This window comes from Sorex fumeus, unplaced genomic scaffold (assembly GCF_029834395.1).
Source record: "Sorex fumeus unplaced genomic scaffold, SorFum_2.1 ptg000047l, whole genome shotgun sequence".
NCBI classification, from domain to species: domain Eukaryota; kingdom Metazoa; phylum Chordata; class Mammalia; order Eulipotyphla; family Soricidae; genus Sorex; species Sorex fumeus.
The window spans coordinates 55,351,063-55,369,484 of NW_026606104.1; the positions used below are offsets into that span (position 1 = coordinate 55,351,063).

The 18,422-nt window shown below is 45.1% G+C and overlaps 1 protein-coding gene across 3 annotated transcripts in view; it reads left to right on the forward strand.

Moving 5' to 3' along the window:
- The window catches only part of NFYC (nuclear transcription factor Y subunit gamma), a 71,582-nt gene that overhangs the window by 12,669 nt on the left and 40,491 nt on the right, over window positions 1-18,422 (forward strand). Inside the window, exon 1 of one of the 3 annotated variants that reach the window (XM_056123395.1) lies at window positions 2,709-2,937. The exons of the other annotated variants lie outside the window; for them this stretch is intronic. The gene's annotated coding sequence lies outside the window, so the exon portion shown is untranslated. Of the gene's footprint in view, window positions 1-2,708; window positions 2,938-18,422 lie in introns of those variants that run through there. 3 annotated transcript variants of the gene reach the window in all.

The following is an 18,422-nucleotide window of genomic DNA, read 5'->3' on the forward strand; positions in this document are numbered from 1 at the left end:
CCTTGGAAGTGTGAGGCAGCGCATTCTATCCCCACCACACACACAATCCCGAAAGCGCAGGTGTCCCTAGCACCACAACAGTGTGTAGTCTCTGGCTTATTACAGCCAAGTCTGTGCCGGTACCTCGCCGTGTGTTTGACCCTCCTTGAGCACTGGCCACTACAGAGGGTGAGCACATGTGCACCCTAGTAATAGCAACATCAGCAAAATGGCAGCATGATTGGCCTGTCTGTCCGCTTCTGTTTGAGTAACTCGGCTGAGTTTCTGCAGATGCCTTTGGTGACTTCCCTTCTAAGATTGATCCAGGTATTTGGTCTCAGTTAACTGGCAAATAAGTTGATGATGTTTAATTCTAGGATACTTAGCTGTGATGAATTGGGAAGAAGTAGTAGGTCCATGGAGTTTCATTAAAGGTCTCTGGTAATAGCAAGGTTTCTTTTGAATGTTTGGTTAAGAAAAGGGTGGGTGGGGGCTGGAGCAATAGCACAGCGGCTAGGGCGTTTGCCTTGCACGCGGCCGACCTGGGTTCAATTCCCAGCATTCCACATGGTTCCCCCAAGTACCACCAGGAGTAATTTCCTGAGTGAAAAGCCAGGAGTAACCCCTGTGCATCGCCAGTTATGACCTGAAAAAGCAAAAAAAAGGGGGGGGGGAGGGGGGGTGGAGAAATAATACAGGGATCCACCCAAAAACAAAAATGTGAAGTCAGCCCTGGTTTGATCCCTGGTATCACATATGGTCCCTGAGCACTTTCTGAAGTGCTCCCTGAGCACAGAGCCAGGAATAAGCCCTGAGCACCATTGGGTCTGGCCCCCAAACAAAGTAAAATATTGAAAGGGAAAAGACATTCGTCATTCTCACCATATTCTGTGTCTCCTCTTAAAACCTAAATAATTGTAGGGGCTGGGGAGATGCTACAGTAAGGTGTTTCACCTTGCATGTTGCTGACGCGAGTTCGATCCTTGCCACCCTCCGTAGTCTTCCAAGCCCCACCAGGAGTGATGCCTAAGCTTGAGCCAGGAGTAAGTCCTGGGCACTGCTGGGTGTGGCTCCCAAACAAAACAAAAATCCTAAATAGCTGAATTCGAAATTCATAAGCAGACTTTTGTGGCGAACTTCGGTATCCCAGAACATCTTCAGTACCCACAGTAGAGTGTTTTTCCTAAGGTAGGCCCTGCTGTTTAATCTTGAAAATGTGGCAGAAATATCTCCATAATATTATCCTCTGTAATATCCAATCTACCCTCTATAATATCAAAAACTAATCAACATTTTATGATCACCCTAAGCACATTCACCCATCAAAATACTTTAAAAAACCATTCACTAATGTTCTCGGTCCCTGTCCCCTCCGCAGCCTTTGCTTTGTTACATTTCCCTCAGGTTCCAGGGCTTTTGGAAACGTCACTCGCCCTGTCATCAGTTTCATACGTCACCTCTTAATTTTTCACGTAGGTTAGATTGTGTTTCAAAATAAAGTGATCTGTTTGGTATTTTATGGATTCCCGTGGACTTAACGACGGCTGCCCTTTCACTTGGCTGCACAAGGTGGTGCGGGCATGGGAGGCGGGAATCGAATCCAGGGCCGTACCCCTGTCGGGCATGTGCTGTCACTTGAGCTCTCTCCCCGTGCTCTTTGAGATAACTTTCATTATTTTTGTTTGTGTGGAAGCCAGATCCCACTGTGCTCAGGGCTTACTCAGGCTCTGTGCTCCGGAGTCGCTCCTAGAAGGCTTGCGGTATTGTATGGCGTGTGGGGGATCAAACCCAGATGGGCTGTGTGCAAGGCAAGCACCACAGACGGCTCTCTGATCCCTCTTGGGATCACTTTTTGTTACCGTTAAAGAAATTGCATTTTACTTGGCCTCAGTGGATTAGCCAGTAGTTTATAACCTTCTGACCATTGCCCTTCTTTTTCCTTTCTTTTTTTTCTTGACTTTTGCTTTGTTTTCAAGTCACACCTGACCTTGTTTCCTTCCTGTAGTCCTCCTGTCCTACTGGTTGACCCCATAGTTTTCCCATTTATGTGATTTTTCACCTGTGGCCTCCTCCTGGGATATCCTGGGGGGAGGCGTGTGGGCCCCGGTTGAAAATGCTGGATCGGCCCATCCTGCTTTCTTTTACTTCAGGCTGGACCGAAAGCTGAAGATAGTTAAGCCCCAACTTTCCAACCCCGTGCCCGCTGCATCTTTGCTTGACTGTTGTAGGATACCGTAGTAATATCTTACAGGCGTCTTTCATGGCCAATCCGATGCAGTTCAGTTACCTTAAAAATTTTCAAAGGACCTGTGACAGCCAATAAAAAAACCCCTCTGGGTGGGGACTGTGAACGGCCCTTTCGTGGGGTGTTAAGAGCAGTTTCAGATTTTCTCTGGCCTCCCTTCTGGAAGTGTCCGGGCCCCGGTGCATCTGCTCGGCGCTTTTGCCAAGCCCTCCCAAGTGGCGAGTTCCCCTAGTTGGGAGCCGACCTGACCCCTGTTCTGCTTCTCAAGGTAACTTTAAAACAGGAAGTGTACAAAGGAGGTAACTGATGCCGCGATCAGCCAATCCGGGCTCCGCGTTCTGAGCCGGCGGCGCCGCCCAGCCAATGGGGCCCCTCCGGGGGCGGGGCTTGGTGTCAAATAGCAGGCTAGATTGAATGCCTTTGACTGTTAAAGTGGAAGGAGGCTGCAGGGCTTCAGTGGAGCCTCGGAGTTTTTCACTGAGGCAGGGGTCAGCTGAAAGACAAAGAAAAATGGCGAATAGTTTGCCTGGGGGTGGGGGGACAGCTGTTCGGGTTTTCACTGGAGTGGACAATCCCGACTCGGGTTTCTGCATCTCCTGCCGCCTTTTGTTTGCTCCGTCCTTTTTGGGGGGTGGGGGGGGGCTGGGAGTGACTTAAATTCTCCCTGTCCGAGGAGATATAAATAACTACATGTAAAATTAATGCAGTTCCCGGTAAGTTTGATTTTTTGTTCTGTGTTAAAATAGTAGAAACTGTGTAGCTTCAGAGAGTGTAGACAAGTTGCACTGTTTCAGAAAATGGCCACTTTACATTCCATGCATACCTTTTGGTGCACCTAGAATACCTTGCTCGGTTTAGATTTTGCATGCCCTTCAACTGGGAACGCTTTCCCTGGTTGAATATGAACAAGTTCAGGTACACGAAGGGAAACGCATCATTTTCAGGGGCACCCAGAAGCAAGGCACTTTCTCTTTGCGTTGGGTAAACTTAACTGTTTTCCAAATTATTTTCCTTTGTTCAAGTGCACTGAAGCTTTCATACAGAATAAGCTGAGTTGTTGTAAGACTTTTTCTGTTTCCATGCACTTTGATGACATCTGTGTTTTCAGAGGTGGGAGCAGCCCTATTGCTGTTGTAGATTTGTGTGAATTTATGATTTGCACTGATGCAGGTTCTAATGATGAAGGCCCCCATGCCAATGTGAAAATCTCCCGTAACTTTCTTGTTTTACTTGTCTGTGTCTAGATTCTGGCTACCAATTAGTTCAGTGCCGTTTTTTTTTTCTTTAAAATTCCCACTGAGCTTGGAATGATGATTAAATCCACTTCTCTACTGTATTAGTAGTGACAAGAGCAAATTTTTGTCCTCCAGTTTCCCGTATTTTTTCGAGTGTTGGTTTGGTTCTTTAGAATGATGTGAGTAAAATGCTTTTCATTTTCCGTGTGACATATTTAAAATCCTAATGTACCTGCAGCTGGTGAACAGAAAAGAGTCTAATATCCGATCTTTTGCCCTTGATGCGTTTTTCCTCTTCAGCGCTGGGAAGCGAATGCAGGCTGCTAATCAGTAGCCAGCCACATTTCATGAATAGTGAAGTGTTGATCCCCTTTCCTGAGATCTGTAATGCGCTGGGTTTTAAAAAGCAATTATTTGTTTTCTTTTTATTTGCAAATACGGAATGAAGGTCATTGGAACATTTCTGCAGCCGACTCGGTCTAGAGCACCTAGTCTTTGGTTAGGGAAAAGGAGCAGGTCTATTAGAGAAGTTTAAGGGTGTCGGTTTGCTTTCCCGGCTTCCCCTCCAATAAAGAATATACCTGAGAATATCAGTAGGATTTGATTTGGGGCTCTTTGAATTAGAGTGATTTAGCAGTCAAACTTGCTAGATGCAGGCCTCTGTCGTTGCTCGCAAAAGTGACCTTGAAAAACTGCTGAGGAGTTGAAAGATTGAAGGACAAAGTTTGTTTATACAGATTTGGACTGAAAAGCTCTGTTTAAGATGAAGAGACTGTACTTCTGATGTTCACGCCGAGTGTTGCTAGGAATATGTTATAGATTCAAATAGGAGTTTTCAAGCAATAGACAATAGAGCTGCATTCATTCTCTCTCCCACTCTTCTTCATTCCCTAAACCCAGTAACATGCCGAGTCCTTTCGGAATGATAGTGGAGTGAACTGTCTAACATTCACAAGCCCTTGCACACTGCCTTGTCTTCTGGTTAATCTGGAGGGTGCTTAGTGAAGAATGGCATTTGCAGGACTTCAAAGTAATTATGTTTGTGAAACTTCTTTAGGGCATTTGGAATGCTTGGTGGGTGGGGGGAGATCAAAGGGAAAAGAGGTTGTGCTCAGGATTGCATTTTAGCAGAATTGTTTTAATTTAAACTTGCTTCTTACAACTCATTGTTGCCAGTTATTTTAAGTCTTATGTGTAATTTTTGAAAATAGTTGTAGATATTGAATGGCCACCTATTTTCCCTGGAGGAGATTTGGAGCAAGGAGACAAGAGGTAGGTGGGACACTGGAAGAGGCCTAGATGAAACTGCTTGAGCTTTGTGGGAAGATGTCTGGCCGCAGTGTAGGCACTTAAGCTTAGAGGGGTCTTGGGCTCTGAGAATCTGATTGCACAGGAACATCCTCATAGGCTTGCCCGTGTGGAACTTCTGACTGATAAGATGCTTGCCAGTTGATGTCAAACAGTTTATATGCTGTCTCCTTGGACTCTTTAGCCAGATAACTGTTTCTCAGAGACATGAAGAAAACTTAGCTGCAAGTGCCAACTGTAAGACCAGATATGTGAGTGCTGGAAGAGGGGTGGGGGAGGTGTTTGTGGGGTCTGAGATTTGTTTGTTTGCTTGGTTTGGGGCCGCACCCAAGTGGAGCTCGGTTGGGGGCGCGGCTGCTGACTCGGCTCTGGAGTCAGACCTGGTGGCGCACACGCCCAGCACGCTCTCCTGCCCCGGAGCTGCTGCGCCTTCAGCATTCATGTATCCTGGTTGTATTTGGGGCAGCCAGGCTCCTTGGAGTCAGAAGACCTGTGTTCAGGTTCCATTCGCTGTCACCAGCTTTGTGAGCTTGAGCAAGTCAGCCATTTAGTGTCAGCTTCCTCACATGTGAAAATGGGGCCTAAAAATAGCACCTTTTATTGAACTGTGAGTCTCAAATGAGATCACGTATGTTAGAGTGCTTTGCAAATTGTGGAGTGCTACATAAATATTAGTTGTTATTAATATAGATTATTGGTGGGAGAATTATTTATGAAAGAAGCTGCCAAAGCGTACTTAAAAGTAATATGTTTGCAGAGGACTTTGTTTAATCGCACACGTTTTTTTAAACTAGCTCTATATGCACTCAACAGCAAATCTGTTTGCTGATTATGATCTTCTGTAATGCATACATCGAGGGCATCAAACCCTCCTTTACCACTGCTACTACTAAAGGATTTTAACCCCTTTGTCAAAAATTCAGGATATCTCAAAATTTAGGTAAGTTGGGAATGTTAATGTTATAAAAACCCTTTTTAGGTTTAGGAATCTCTCAGATAAAACCTGGGACTCTATTGTGACTGGACACTGAGTGAGTTGTAATAATTGCAGACTATGTTGACCATTACCAAGTGGAAGTTACATTTTTAGTTTGTGCACCAAATATTTATAAAGCAAACTGGAGCCTTTGTTGTTGTTGTTGTCTGTTTTATGGTCATATGACCATCTTCCCTCTCTCAGATTTTGAACCTGGGAAATCCTTATAACTTGCAAAGTCCTTATAGCATACAAGTAAGTGTTGGGACAGACATTTTAACAAAATAAGTAGACCTTGTCAAAATATAACCACCAGCAAATTTCATAGTTGATACCTATTTCAATATACATTTCCACGATAAATGTAAAAACCCATGGGGTTTCTCACCGATTTCACATGTTCCAGTCTCATCTATTTTTAGTACATTTTTTGTTTCCTGGGGTGGGGTGGATGCTTGATCTATTTAGTTTCCTGTACTATTAACTCACTTCCTGTCGGACATAATCAGTCAGCATTGATGTCTTCCTCTGCCTGTGCATTGGAAGAACCATATTCAGCCAGGATAAGATTGGCCAGGGTAGGGAGTTGGAGAGATAGTATAGTTGGTAAGATGCTTGCTGTACATGTGGCTTACTTGGGTTTGATCACCCACCAGTACCCCATAGGGTCACCACTCCTCCCCCTCCTCCCCAGCCCTGCCAGGAATAATTCCTGAGTTAACAACCAGGAGTTAGCCCTGAAAACTGATGGGTGTTGCAGAGAGAGAGGGCAGGGGGGTGGGAGAGAGGGGGTAAGGAAGAAAGATATTTGGCAAATTTGAACTTGGGTTCCAAATACAAATTCCATTTTCAGGGATGTGAATGTTTGAAAACCCCAGTCATGGTCACTGTGGGCTCTCTGTTCCTCATACTAAATGAGAGCTACTTTTAAGGAAGCAGTATACATTCATTTGTGGAAGCGCCAAACCCCCCAAATATTCTTAGAACAGATAATTATGTGGTCTTCTTCATGAAGTACTTTTGTCTGTCCCTACCCCCAATTACGTGCATAAAGTTTGAGTACCTCTGAGATCACTATCACGATCACAACCACGACCATCCTGTTATTCCTCGATGGCCTTGAGCAGGCCCCAGTAACGTCTCCTTCGTCCTAGCCCTGAGAATTTTAAAAAAGTGCCATATTCAAGGCTCTTTCAGAGTTCGGAGAATGAGACCCTTCATTATGACCTCTGAGATAGATAGGTGGAAATAACTTAGAGATCAAGTTTAGTTCCTTGATAAAGTGGGGAAGTTGAGGCCCAGGGAGGTTAGGTGCATCTATCTTTCAGGCTTTCTTCAGAGGGGGCCACGGTCAGGGGTGCTCAGGGATCACTCTGGGTGGGCTCGGGAATGTATGGGGTCCTGAGTGTAGATCCCAGTTGGCTGCAAGGCAAGCAGTCTCCCTGCTGCACTGTTGCTTGGGCTCCTCTTTCAGGGTTTTAAATGACAGCTCCCAGACAGTTAATCGCTCATTTCTTTCATGGTCTAGGTTGATGTTAGATTTTATTTTTCATATTTCTCTTCCTTTCAGAACATCTGTACGGGTTTGCTATTTGAACATAGAAAGCGGAAGAGGTTCAGAAGTCTCCACTTGGAGCCTGTCAGTTGGAACATCTGCTGTAGCAGCAGACCTGTCTCTTTTGGGATCTGAAGCTCTTTTGCCTCTGCCAGTGACTTGTTCAGAATGCTGAGCATCAGCTAGGAAACTGATGTTGCCCACCTGGCTGAGGTGCCCCCGAGAGCCGGGTTACTTTATGCGTTAGAGCACGGTAAACTAAGGTATCCGAACCCAACACCTGCATTCTAGTTTTCCTCTGTTTTGGTTGATCCACCCCAGGAATACGCTAATTCCCAAACAAGTTTGGGCCTGGTTCTTCAACCTTAAGCCAGCTTGTGTTTAGTAAACAGAGATTCCCAGATCATTTTAAGTATTTGCTAAGTCTGAAATAGAAATCATTGTCTAGCACTGTGGCATTGCCCTCCCATTCTTCGTCGATTTGCTCGAGCAGGCCCAGTAACGTCTCCGTTGTGAGACTTGTTACTGTGTTTGGCATATCAAATACGTCACAGATAGCTTGCCAGGCTTTGCCGTGCAGTCGAGATACTCTCGGTAGCTTGCCGGGCTCTCCGAGAGGGGTGGAGGAATCAAACCCAGGTCGGCCGGGTTGACTCTGTGCAAGGCAAACACCCTACCCGCTGTGCTATTGCTCCAGCCAATCATTGTCTAGATATTCCCAAAATAATATTTTTGCTATGTCAACTTTTTGTGTGTTTGGGTAGTTTGGTTGATTTTTGTTATTTTGTGTGCTCTCTGAGAGACTATAATCTCCTTAAAAAAAAAAAGATTTTCCCTGGAGTTGGAGAGAGATTTGCAGTGGATGGGGCACTTGCTTTGCATGTAGTTGACCTGGGGTCATCCCTGGCACCCCCACCCCTACCCCATATAGTTCCCTGAATACTGCCAGGAGTGACCCTGAACACAGAGCCAGGTATGAACTCTGAGCACCACCAGGTATGGTCCAAAAGAAAAAGCAAAACGCCTTTTCCTTTCCCCTGGCTTTCCCAGAGCCCTACCCAGTGGTGCTCAGTCTTATTCCTGGCTCTCTGCTCAGGCATCACTCCTGGGGGTTCAGGGTACCATGTGTAGTGCGGGGGATCAACTCAGGCTGGCCATATGGCAAGGCAAGTGCCATGATCCCTGTACTACGTCCAGCCTCCAAATTTGTTTAATGATTACTATTGTTTTATCGGTAGAACCAGCACCAAACGATTTAAATCTCTCAGTAACTGGACCTCACTCCCCTCCCTCCTTTTTTTTTTTTTTTTTTGCCTGCAGGAGTCAAACCCTTGCAGGACACGCCTCTCCTACAGAGCCACGTCCCAGCTCTTGCTGAGTTTTCCACCAGCTTTACCTGTTTGAACAAAACTTAGTTTTTTGGAAAAAATAAGAGCTTGACTGCTGCAACTTATATAATACCAGGTTATATTCTGGCTGAAACTTGCGATAGCTGGATGGGATCTGCCTCAAATTTTTAGTTCCCTCTTTAGTCTGTCTTTCTGCTGCCTCTGGGGGCCAGCACTCTGGGAATTGGTCAGTTTCTGTTTGTATTGTCAGCTTTATCTTCCCTTATTCTTCTCTTGGAATCCTGTTTTGTTTTGCCGGGACACCTGGCGGTACTCAGGGCTGACTGGTGGTTCAAAGCTCCCCAATCAGTCCTGATGGACCTGGGGGGACCATATGGGGTGCTGGCAATCAAGCCAGGGTTGGCGGTTCACAAGACAAACGCTTTAGTCACTGTACTATCTCTCTGGCCTCTCCACTTGGAACCTTAAAGCCTGACCTCACTAATCAATAATTCAGTAAAAGTTATTCTCTAGTTAGAGTATTTACTATAAAGTGAATTCTATTTCTGCACCCTGCCCTGAGAGAGAGCCGTTGAAGAATAATGAAGTTAAATTCCGTAGTAAAGGAAAAACTAAAGAAAAACCACCTAGTAAATATTTAACTTGAAACTGGCATAACATAGCTTCTGACCTTGTGTTCCTTAGTTCAAGGGAAGAAAAGAGACTAAAATAACCACAGCAAACAGTGTTGATTCACTTGGTTATCTTTTTTCTTGGAAGTACTGTCATTTTGGTCTTTCTCCATAGTTCCAATTACATAGAAAATACGTAGCTAAATGAACTTTTTTGTTTTTGTTTGCGGGCGACTGCCTCCCAAGCACTTCTCAGGAGGCCTGGGGCCCTTCCCGGAGGCTCTTGGCCAGCTGGGCTTGAGGTGCAAAGCAAGGGCCTGAAGATGCAGTGCTCCTTGGGCCCTGCAGTGCCAGGGATCACCCATGCCATGCCCGTGGTGCTTGGGGGGGCCTCGCGGGCTGCACCTGGCAGTTCTCTGTGCATCATGTGGTGCTGTGGATTGCTCTAGACTTCAGCTGAATGCAACGCCATCTCCTCACCCCGTACTCTCTCTCCAGGCTCTAAATTTGTTAGGTTTGGTTTTTGTATAACACTTGGCAGTGCTCAGGGGCTGCTCCTGACTCCAAGCTCTGGAGTCTCTTCTGGTGGCACTCAGGGGATGTGTGGTAGTGGGCATAGAACCTGGGCCTCTGAACTGCATTCGGCTGATCGAGCTGTCTGTCTGGCCCCAAAATGGGAAAAACAGTTTTTTGTTTGCTTTGTTTTGGGCCTACACCCGTCTGCTTAGGTCTTGCCCCTGGCTCTGTACTCAGTAATGGGGCTCAGGACTAAATGGGGTGCCAGGGATGGAATCTTTGTTAGGGATATGCAAGGCAAGCACCTTATCTGCTGTATTGTTTCTCCAGCTCCTCACAATTTTTTTCTTTGTGCGTGCGTGTGTGTGTGTGTGGGGGGGGGGTATCAGGGATCAAACCCAGGACCCCACACAAGCAGGGCAAGCAGTCTACTGCTGGGTTACATTCCTTGGCCACTGAAGTTATTTTTCTTTTCTCCCTCTTTGCCCCAGAGCAGTTTTCAGGCCTAGGGACAGGGACTCCTCCTGGTGAGGTTGGCAAAGATGTGGGGCTTGGATCTTGTAGTGCTGGGGATTGTTTGGATTGTTTGGGCAGGGCCACGTGGTGCTGGGAATTGAGGCTCAAACCACGGTCAACTGCATGTAAGACATGTGCCCAATCCCTGCACTAACTCCCCAACACCAGAGTTTTTCCTTCATCTAGCTAAGCTCTTCTCTTTTTTTTTTTTATTTTTTTGCTTTTTGGGTCACACCCGGCAATGCACAGGGGTTACTCCTGGCTCTTCACTCAGGAATTACTCCTGGCAGTGCTTGGGGGACCACATGGGATGCTGGGGATCAAACCCGGGCCGGCCGCATGCAAGGCAAACGCCCTACCCGCTGTGCTATCGCTCCAGCCCCTACCTAAGCTATTCTTAACTTTTGAGAACATCCTAAAGTTGGGATGCTTATACTTCCTTTCTGTAATTCATCATGCATTCATGTCTAATTATATAGAGACTTAAAAAAAAGGTATGCACATAAAATTTTACTCTAGGATCTAACAATCTTGTAGGGAAGACTGGTGATTTATATATCAAAATGTACAAGCAAAAGACACAATTAAAAGGAGAGACCTGGGCTAGAGAGATGGTATAAGGCGTTAAGGCAGTTGCTTGCATGCACTTGACCCTGGTGCAATCTCTGGCACTGCAGATTCCCTGAACCCTGCCGGGAATGAACCTGGAGCACAGTCAGGAGTCACTCCCAGTACTGCAGGTTGTGGCTCACCCCCCTCCACGACCCCACCAGAAAGAGACCATTTCTTTGGAAAGAGTGAAGAAAGCCTAGGAATGAAGGAAGGCATTTTGTCCCTCTAAGTTTTATTTATTGAATCACCGTGAGAACAGTCACAAAGCCTTTCAGTTTAAGTCTTGGTCGGTCATACAACGATCAAACACCCATCCCTTCACCAGTGCGTATTTTCGACCCCCAAGAACCCCAGTATACGCCCCCCCCCCCCCGCAATAGTGGCCACGCGATTTTCGATTTCTGATATTTTAGTAATAAACCTAGAGGGATTACTGCCAAAAGCCCCTGGTTTCTGAGATAAGTTTGTGTCCCTCTGGTATCATGGTCATTCAGGAGCTGGAGGAGGCGTTTGTGGGTGGCAACCCGGGGCCTTGTCAGGGTGGGGAGCAGCGCTGGTTCCACCCCCCATCCCACGAGGCTCTAAAAGATGGAGGCCACCATGCCGTCGCCGCAAGGGGGGACAGGCGGAGGGACAAACACCCTTCCCCTCCCAGGGCGGCATAGCACCGTAGTTTAATGCATAGTCCAGATGCATTTCGGTTGGGCATTATATTTTGCTCAGATTTTCCCACCACCGTTCAAGCCTGCCTGAAGCTTCGAAGGCAATTTAACTGGACATTATTTATACCCGGAAGTAGGGACAGGGATTCTTCAGGCCTGGTGGACAGGGAATAACATAACAATTCAAAGTCTGGCACGGCTGAGGAGAACGGTCAATGGTCCATTCTGCTTTTGCTTAAGAATATGAGTTGGGGCTGGAGAGACAAGACTGCAGATAAAGTGCCCGCCTTGCCTGCAGCCAACCCAGGTTTCATCCCTGGCACACACATGTTCTCCCAAGCACTGCCAGAAGCGATCCCTGAGCCCAGGACCAGGAGGAAGCCCTGAGCACTGTTGGATGTGGTCCTCAAAACAAAACAAAACAGCGGCAAGATACTGTGTAAAATTCATTGGTCAGATGATGATTGTTAAACTGAGAAATTGGAATTGTTTCTACTTGACATTAGTGAAATTTGAAAGATTTTCAGTAATAAATTTCTGTGGCATTAGCAAGGCTGTTTTTCTAGAAGATGCATTAGGCGTTATGTCAAAGAGAGTAGAATTTGAGTAAAAGATAACTGGAAACAATAAACCAAGTAATGAGTATTAGTATTAGTTCACAACCCTTGCAGGATTAGTATGAAGGTTTAAAGAGAGAGTAATGTAAAGGAAAAGTACCTCAGGATTGTAGAAAGGCAAAGGGGGAAAAGTACCTGAGTACTAAGTCACTGTCAGTGTATTACCTATGACTCACAGAGGAAGGAGGTCTCAAATAGAGGTAGTGGAAGTTTGAAGATAGCTCAGGAGATGGGCTACTGGACAGTGTAGTTACAGCATTTAGCAGTTGCTGGGATTGAAGAGTAGGGTGTGGACTGTAAGATTTTAAACCCTGGGTGACTAGAGGGTGAAAACAAAAGGTCAGAATCATAGGTTTGGGCATGAGGAAGATAGAAGGGATTTTGTGCACATGAAGTTTGAATTATGGGTAACTTTCCAGTTGGAGCTATCCATACAGGACTGGAGCTTTGCAGAACTATCAGAATTGGTCATTTTTGAATTTAGAATTTAAATTAAACCAAACCAAAATCAAACAAAAAAATGAACAATCCCCCCAAACCAAAAAACTTAAATCATCATGTATATGGTCTTGACACATGTGTAGACTGAATAAGGGCATCAGTATCAGCCCACAGGTTAAATATTCTAAAATCTAATGTTAACATTTTCTGTGCTTTCCTTGGTGTGGAAAAGATTAGGAATACCGCCCTAGGACCTGGTGGCCTTCAAATGTTCTGAAAATGTACAACCATTTCTTTGAAATGTACCCAGCATTTCTTTGAGATTATACTTTCTTGTTTGAACTTTGAATGTATACACAGATCTATCTAGTACAGAAGAGTTTTTCTGAGTTGCATTGTCAGGTCTCAAACAGTAGCATTCTACATAAGCCAACCATAAATAAACATGTAAGAATTTGGCAATATTTGCTTAGCAGGTAATTTATAGCCACATGCGTGATCATCTTAACTGGCCTAAAGAGTGCTGGACTACTTGCCTTCAGGCTCAGAGTTCGATTTCTGGAAATTTAGGAGCAATTCTGGGTGTAGTTTTGGGACTCCCAGCATTTCCAGACCTGAGGGAGGACCATAAGAGGTGCTGGGGGACCATGTTTAGTTCTAGGGATCGAACCAGGGCTGGCTACGTGTGAGACTAGTGCCTTAACTCTTGTACTATCTCTCCGCCTCAAGAAACTTTTTCTTTGGGTTTCTTTCCCTTTTTTTTTTTTTTTTTTTTTTTGGTGGTGGTGGTGGGGGATCGGGGAAGGGCAACACTTGGTGATGCTCAGGGCTTACTCCTGGCTTTGCACTCAGGGATCACTCTTGGTAGGACTTGAGGGACTGTATTGGGAGCCAAGGATCAAACCCAGGTCAACTGCCTACAGGGCAAGCACACTACCAGCTGAACTATCTTGCAGGCTTCCCTTTTCGTTTCTCCAGTTTTCCAGCATCTAACAAGGTCTCGAGTAAGGCATGCACTTCTGAGCTACATTTCTGACTCAAGAAGCTTTTCATTAGAGAAGTAGTGGTAAATTCTCAGGCATCTGGTTATTGATATTCTGAGCCTTGTATTATCCTGATAATTGGCCAAATGACCTTGCAGCTATCCCCAACAATAGTTAAGCAATGTTATACTATGTAATGTTTGTACAAAACACAGCACTTCCTAGTTAATGAGTATTTATTCTTATTACTGTGTGTTGGTTTTCAGTACTACACTGGCAATATTCTGGCACCAGGGGCCAAGGGACTGTCTCACAAATACAAAGAACGTGTTCTGCTAACTTGAGTTGATCCCTGGTCCCGCTTGGAGTGCTTTTATATTCTCTCTTGCTGTTTACCTAGGATAGGACAAAGGATTATTATCCTGTTTTCTTTGGGGGGGGGGGCACACCTGGCAGTGGGGTTCTGTGCTCAAGAATCACTCCTGGTGGAGCTTAGGGGACCATATGCAATGCTAGGAATTGAACCGGGGTTGGTTGCTTGCAAAGCAAGCACCTTGTTTTTGTTTTGGGGCCATACTCAGCAATACTCGGGTTACTCCTGGCTCTGCACTCAGGTATTATTCCTGACAGTGCTTGGGAGACCAGACGGGATGCTGGGTGTCATACCGGGTGAGCCGCATGCAAAGCAAGCACCCTACCTGCTGTACTATCTCTCCATCCCCTAAAGCAATCACCTTTCCCCCTGTACTGTTTCTCTGACCGCTATTATCTTGATTTTGAGGGTGAGGAAGTGGGCAGAAGAATCTAATGGTAAAACCTCATCTGCTCTTTGTTTTAGGGGCCACTCCCAGTTGGGAAGTCATTTAGTGCCAGGGATTGAACCCAGGGTTCCTGCATGCAAAACCTGCATTCTGGCCCTATGAGACATCTCAAGCCCCTGTATTGTTTGCAGTGCACCTTGTTATTGTATATGAAAAACTAGCTCTGTGTGTGTGTGCGTGTGTGTGTGTGTGTATTGTCTTTTGCAGTGGGTGAGAGATTTAAGCTACATCAGGCAATGCTCAGAGTTTATTCCTAACTGTTCAGGAGTGTATGTCAGTTTTATGGGAGTAATTCCTCCCTCCATCTTCCATGTTTACTCTTCAAAAGCTACACACTTAAAAAAAAAAAACTAGGGATTATCCAGCATATCCTTGCATAATATTATACTACATGACTGCTCAACAAGTCAATTGTAAAAAGAGCAAATACGTAGTCAAATTAAATTATTTTTTAAGTTTCTGTCAGATAAGATAGATGAGCACAGCCACCTTTTCAGAACAAAGCGTAGTACAGATCGATACTATATGAGTGCTACTAGTGTTTCAGAAAGTTGTTTTTTATTACTCTTAAAATCTCTAAGGTCAGATAAGTAGTCGAGGACTATTTCCAGATAGATAGGTGGTTACATTAGCTGTGCAAATACACACTTTGTGGTATGTATTGGGTAGCTCCTAGAATGGCACTCTTATCTTGAACTGCAGAGATTGGTATTTTAAAGATGAGTCATAATGTTCTTAGATAATCAGTTCCTAGTAATGATTTATAGTATTCGGTTTACTCCAAGTGAGGTAGTTAGAACAAAGTAATTCTGATTTCTTAGACTGATAGTTAAAACTGCATTGCCACCATGTTGTAGAAATACCTATAATTTTAAAACCCTGCATAGATAATTTTTCTCTCCCCCCCCTTTTTCTTCTTCCTCCGTCTCTCCTTCCCTCTCCCCTCCTCTTTCTGCCCATAAAGTGAATTTTTTTGTTTTTGCTTTCTGGGTCACACTCAGCTATGCACAGGGGTTACTCCTGGCTGATGCACTCAGGAATTACTCCTGGTCGGCCGTGTGCAAGGCAAACGCCCTACCCGCTGTGCTGTTGCTCCAGCCCCCATAAAGTGAATTTTATCTTCTAGACCTTTTTTCTCTCTTTGCTGGTGACCAGATAACCTCAAGTTCCAGTAAGTACTTGAAAGTACAGTGTCTACAAATTTGAAAACTTTGTTCTGGTCTAAGCATGCCAATTTGAAATGTATAGCTAATGAAAAACGGCTAGCGTGTTGACATATTGAAGTGCTTTTTCCAGGAGAGTGATCAAGAAAACTCAAGATCAAATGCTTGAGAAATTGCGTTCCGGGTTGGGAAGACAAATCAGTTCTTAAGTTTTTGCTCTTCTATTGAGTCTTCAGTTCTTAAAGGGTGTAATTCTAAAGAGAAACTATAGTTAAAGCATACAGAACTGAGACTCAGGACCTGTACTTACTTGCCTGTGACCTATGGGCAAGTCCCTCCATCAGAATAAAATATCTCTAGCGGTCAGAGGGGAATATTAGTGTCTGTTCCCTTTTGTAGTGAAAAACACGGTCGGTAGAGAAAGATTTTTTACTGAGCACTCATGTCTAAATGGAAGTGATTAGTATAATCATTGCAGTGGCTTTGCAACCTTTAAAGTGGCCTTTTCTTTTTTAGTTCCTGACAGTTATATGCTTGACCCTGGTGGGAAATTGGGGGTTTGGTTGTCTTGAAGGTAGTGTTTCTTAGCATTTTTATTTACCCATGTACCCGCTGTACATACCTACCTTCCTCTTCCCTCCTACCCTCCCTCCATGTAAGTGGTAAAAGGTAATAAACGGGACAAATGTGTCTGTTGATCAGCAGAAACCATGCAGCCTAATCAATACAGTCAAACTCATCCTGACATCCTTAGCACATTCTCTTAAGTTTTCAATTGAGAATTCTCTCTCCAACACCATTACCATTTTCCAGATGAATGAAATCACCAGCACGCTCTTCTTTTTTTTTTTCTTTTTGGGACATACCTGGCCTTGCACAGGGGTTACTCCTGGCTCTGCACTCAGGAATTACTCCTGGTGGTGCTTGGGGTACCATATGGGATGCTGGGAATCAAACCCAGGTCGACCGCATGCAAGGCGAACCCCCTACCCACTGAGTTATATTGCTCCACCCCCACGCTCTTCTAATTATTATCTAATAATTATTATTATCTAATCTTGGATTAGATAATTGTCTACCTTTTTAAGATTTAGGGGCCTTCCTAGTGGTGGGGAAGGGGGACTCTTTAGAGGTGCTGATATGGGCCTTGATGGCTTAATGCTCAGACTCAGGGTGCAATACTGCTCCAAGGACCTCCAGGCACACCCCAGAGATGCTTGGGGGCCACCATGTTTGTACCCTGTGGTGCTGTGTGCTGGGGATGAGACCTCACGCATCAGGTGGTACTCTCCATTGTGTTGATCTACTGCTGCTACCTTGTCCTGCAGTTTGTAAAGTAGAGCAGATGTCTCTCCATCGCCACTGTGTTTTTGGCTCTTCCATTTGGTTACTGCAGACAGGTTATTGCACAGCCAAGCGCAGGTACTCAACGAGATTTCCCCATATGCACATTTTAGATAACACAGAGGAAGACTGAACATTCTTGGGGTCTTAAAAAGTTACTGAGAAACTTATGTTCATCAGTAGTTGTGTGTTGACTTCCCACGTTGTGCAAGGCACGTTTCCTCTGAGGATGTGCTAGAAATAAAGACAGTTATGTAAGAACTGGGAGAAAGCAGAAGCCTGAAAAATCTTAGACTTAATGATTAACTGGGACCAGGGAGAGACCTCAGCAGTAGGGCATCATGCAAACAGTCAAAGAAAGCGAATATACTAATAGTAGGGCTAGGTTTTATTATGTGCCAGAAATGACTCCTTGGAGAGAAGGAAAAAAAATGTGCTTAGGGCCTGGGAGACAGCTCAGGTGTCGAGCACATACCTAACTAATATATGCACGACCTTGGTCCAGCCCCTGGTGCTGCATGGTTCCCTGAGCACAGCCGATCTGGATATTATATATGTCTGTGTTGGCCCCTGAGCGCCACTGGCTGCCTGTCAGAAGTAGCCCCAGAGCACTAGGAACTACTAGGTGTAACCTTTATAAACCAAAACAAGGGGCCAGGGAGATAGTCCCTAGGTAGGGCACTTGCCTTTCACACAGCTAACCTGGCACTGCAGGCATATGATCCCCCGAACACTGCCAGGATTAAATCCGGGGTGTGTCCTCAAAATAAACAACCCACCCCCAAAAAAGAACAAAGCAAAACCAGACACTTCATGGCTACTGACAAATAAGTGTGTACATTTAGCTTAATTTCTTCAAATAATGGCAGTGGTTAAGGTACGTGCCTTGCATGTGGCCTACCTTATTTTTTATACCCCAGAGTCCTCAGGTTTCCTGAGCACTGCTAAGAGTAACCCTTGGGCACTGCCTGTGGTGGTACAAAAACAAAAATCAAAATTGGGGCTGGAGAGATAATAGGTCGGGTATGACCTACTTGCCTTGCATGCAGCCAACCTGTGTTTGATCCCTGGCATCCCATATGGTCCCCTGAGCAGTGCCAGGAATGATTCCTTCCTGAGTGTGGAGCCAGGATTAAGCCTGGAGCACTGTGGGATATGGCCCCCAAACCACTAAATAATAGTATTTCTGTTTAAAAATAAAATTATGGCAGAGATTGGGGATTATTCCCCACCTGTGCATGGGAATTAGTCCCAGCAAGGGTGGGGGTGGGGAACCATGTCGAAGATCAAACCCAGGTCCCCTGCATGCAAAGCGTGCTCTCCACTCTTTTTTTTTTTTCATTGTGCACTTAGGCTTATGATCCAGTTTGAGATGTTTTGTAAAAAGATTTTAAGGTCTGTGTGCAGACTTACTTTTTTTTTTGTTTTGTTTCCTGGGTCACACCTGGCGATGCTCAGGGGTTACTCCTGGCTTTGCACTCAGGAATCA